This window comes from Quercus suber, unplaced genomic scaffold (assembly GCF_002906115.3).
Source record: "Quercus suber isolate HL8 unplaced genomic scaffold, Cork oak 2.0 scaffold_590, whole genome shotgun sequence".
NCBI classification, from domain to species: Eukaryota; Viridiplantae; Streptophyta; class Magnoliopsida; order Fagales; family Fagaceae; genus Quercus; species Quercus suber.
Genome location: NW_027070035.1, coordinates 155,588 through 159,741, shown reverse-complemented (window position 1 = coordinate 159,741; position 4,154 = coordinate 155,588).

Below are 4,154 nucleotides of genomic sequence, written 5' to 3'. Positions count from 1 at the left end.
ATTGACTTGAGGAGTGTTAAAATGGAAAATATAACCTTTAAATGAAAAAAAAATCTATTTTTTAAAATAAAATAACCAAAGTGGCCCTCGGGCCACGTATGTGGGTAGCAGCTTGTGTACGTGAGCTAAAGCATGTGTATGCAGGCACACTCTTGCATATGCAGCTAGGGTTTCAAAGACATAAAAAAGGCAAGTTTTTTGCAACAATGGCTGACATTTGGAATGAATCCCACATTGTCTGGGAGTAATTCCAAACCCCATTTTTTTCACTATGTAAAGCCTTACATGGTATATTTTCAAAACACACAGAAATCCCACGAGAAAAATACAAGATTCGCTAGAAAATAGTGAATTAAGAGGGAGTTTTTCACAAAACACTATTAAGTCAATTTTGTTTGATTGGGACCTTTTCTGGTCCCAATCCTTTTAGTTTAATGTTGCTAATCACTTTTTTATTGAATTGTGATAGATTTGACTGAGGGGAATGGTCAAAATCAACTTATAAAGCTTCTCATTTAAGGTACTGAGTCTAACTCTTTATTTTCATTCCTTTTTGTTTTCTATCTTTCTTTTTAGTTTTAATCTTGTTTGTTTGCTTTATTTATGCTTTTTTATATATATTTGTTTAGGTTAGTTTTATAGTTTTCTTTATATCCTGAGCATGTTTGGTTGTTAAAATTAGGGTTTTTATTCGTGCTCTATTTTTCTGCTTTGCTGTTTCTGGGTTAGGGTTTCAAGTAGAGCTACACGCGCATGCCTTATGCATGTGTATGTGGGCCTCCTCTTACGTACACAGGCGCTTGGCTTGTGTACGCATACTGAATCCTAGTTTAGTCTTCTGCTTCTGTCTCATTTTATTTTCTTATCTCGTATGTTCCTGTTTAAGCTTCTTTTTATGTATATGTGTATCTAATGCCTTTGTTTCACATGTTTTATTGTTATTTACCTTTGATATGCTAGATTAGGGTTTCATCTCTTGTTTCTTAGTTTGATACCATGACCATGCATTCACATGCCTATGCATGATGCCATAGGTGCTGAGTTGCTGCAAGTTGAGTAAAGTTATGTCATACATATTAGGGGTGTGCTCGGTTTGGTTCGGTCGGTTTTGTATGTGTATGACCAACCGAAACCGAATATTTTGGTTTGTGAAATTCTCAACTGAAACCGACCGAAATGGTTGAAAACCGTCGGTTTCGGTGGTATTTCGGTTTCAGTCGGGTTTCGGTTTTCTAAAGAGAGGGTTATTGAGATTTTCAAAACCCTAACTTTAATCACATAGAAAAAATAAAAATACAAAAAGAAATTAAGCAATAAAGTAGTTGAACAAAGCTGATGAACGAAGTTGATACAAAGCACAGAGAAAGAAAAGAGAAGAGAGAAAGAGAAAAGAAGAATTGTACCAAGATCGCCGAACATGCCAAGATCGCCGAACAAGCTGGTGCATGTTGTCTCATTGTCTCGGACCCATCTCAACAAGGCATTTCTCGCATGCCAAACCTGTTTCTCATCAAGGAAATCAAGCGCGTCGTTTCGATCCCTCTAATGGTCAGAGCCCGTGTCGGCCATTTCTTCGAGGCCCAGTTTCTTGAAGCCATTGGGGTTGATTACATCGACGAGAGGAGAATTTCATCTATTGCTCTTGCAAATGAGGACAATTTCATCCCTCTATTGCTCTTGCACTTGTGGACAATTTCGATCCCTCTATTGCTCTTGCAAATGAGGACAATTTCATAAACAAGCACAACTTTCGTTGCCCATTTGTTTGTGGGTGTGAGAACCTTAAAGAAGCGTTGAGCAGAGTAAGAGAAGGTGCAACTATGACTGTGGAGGCTGTGTTCTGTGTTTGAGAGTGAGAATGAGATGAGGGTGAAACGTGTGCTAGGGTTTTTAACTTTTTGTTTTAGTTTAATTAGTTTACCTAATTAATTTAAGTTTAGTTAGATATTTAATTAGTTTAATGGGTTAATGGGCTTGATTATTTGCAAGGCCCGAGGCCTAATGCCTTAATGCTTAATGTATTTGAAAGGCCTAGGGCCGGCCCAATCTGATTTTATATTATATATATAATATTATAATATAAAATATATTATATATTATTCGGTTTGGTTTTGGCCGGTTCGATGCATACATACCGGAAACCGAAACCGAAACCAAAACTTCGGTTTGTGAGAAATAGAAACCGAATCGAACCAAATCGAAACCGTATCGAAATTGTGGACCTAGTTCGGTCGGTTTCATTTAGTTTTTTCGGTTCTTCGGTTTTATGCACACCCCTAATACATATACATGAACATGCATATGTGTTGTTATGTTTTGTATGATGAACATGTACATGTGTTGTTGTGTTGCCTTTTGTGTTTAATTGATAAATGATGTACTTGCTACCATGATTAAGTTGCTACCTTATATATGACATGAGGCTTTCACATGTTAGATGAATGCTAGAGTTGTATATTTGTGGTTTGGTTTCTTATGCTTAATGGATGGATATGTATATGTTTTGGGATGATGATGCCATGTTGTATACTTAGATGTATGCTAGTGTGTGTGTGTGTGTTTAAGACATAAGTGTTGAACATGATTTTATCAAGTTTAAGACATAAGACACAATGATGGGAGGCCAACCTTAGGGTTGGGCAGTTTTGGGTGTCTAACACCTTCCCAAGAACGTACCTAAACTCCGAACTCATATCTTTGGTAGTAAGATCAATGGTCCTTTCTCGAAAGGACGCTATATTCATGGTTCCTAGGCTATTGTAAAACTAGGTGGCGACTCCACTGGGGATGATGAGTTTAATTCTTATGTGTTTTATTTCTTAACCTTGATAAAAACTATTTCAATACTTGTTTGCACACACATCACTTGGTTTTGTTTGTCCCTTAACCTCGGTTGGTAATGAGTGGGAAGATGGAAGGCTCCATTCGAGCCCAAATCTTCCGGAGTTTATCCCACCAACTCACAATCGATGCTGTCACCTATAATGGGTTTTAAGTATGTTAAAGGTTTGCTACCAATCCACTATTGGGTCCACTTAGGCCCTCGGTTGGAACATGGCCCACCAAGTTGTGAGTGACCTACTTGTCTATCCCTTTAGGCATAGGAAACCTACCCACACTAGAGAGATCCTAGACCCTATCACAAAGGATAACATTTATATCTCTTGTTTGTTCAACCATATATGATGTGTTCACCTAATTCTAAAGAACAAATAAAAGATGTAAAAATTGAAGGGATGGCCCTATGTTATGGTATACCATAAGATGTTTTGGAATAAAAGAAAAGAAGTTCTTACATATAAGAGACTTGTCCCTAAATCCAAAGGTATATCATAACTTGAAAGGTTCATAAGACCATAGCCTAATTGCTATCATAGGCCCAAGTGGAAAAAACCCTTTTGAAAAAGAGGACTTTGGGCCTAAGGTAACAAATATGTTATGGACTTCGCATCCAAAATCCTACAAAGCCAATATGAACTTCCCTAATATTAGGTCCCCTTGTTGTATGCCTAGGCCCAAAATGATGAGAACTTCATGGACTTTGAGAGGAATGCTACAATATATTCTAGCTAAAAGGTTATTTAAAAAAAAAAAAATGAAATGATGAATAAAAATGAAAAGCCCAAAGGTGATGAATACATTGTAAGCCCATGTTTGAAACAAAGTGTTGAAAATTTCTAAGTGCATTCTAATGAAAGCCCATGAGAGTAAGATGAGAACTTTATTGTAGATGGACCAAAGCCCAATGAGACAAGGGGCAAAAATCCATGAGAGGGAAGGGAGTGATATTGTAATTGGGCCTTCATTAAGATGAACTTAAAAATTTTCTAAGGATATCTAAAAAAAAAAAACCTTTAATTGGGACATGAACTTAAATAAAATGGGGCTTCTTTTCAGGCATCATTGCACTGTCAAAGTCAAGAAAACATGTCCCCACTCCCATTTGGATTCGAGAGAAAGGAAAACGCTTGATCAGGATTAAGGACACACACTAAGAAGAGGAAGAGACCCCCCAAGAAACAATGACTACCTCCGTGAAAAACTCAATGGCACAAAAGATCCTTAAGGCTTTGGATGAATATGGAGAGGCCCTTAAGAAAATGGCAGGGCATCTCACTAGGTTGGAGGATTCTAAGCTCAAGAAGCCTTCACAT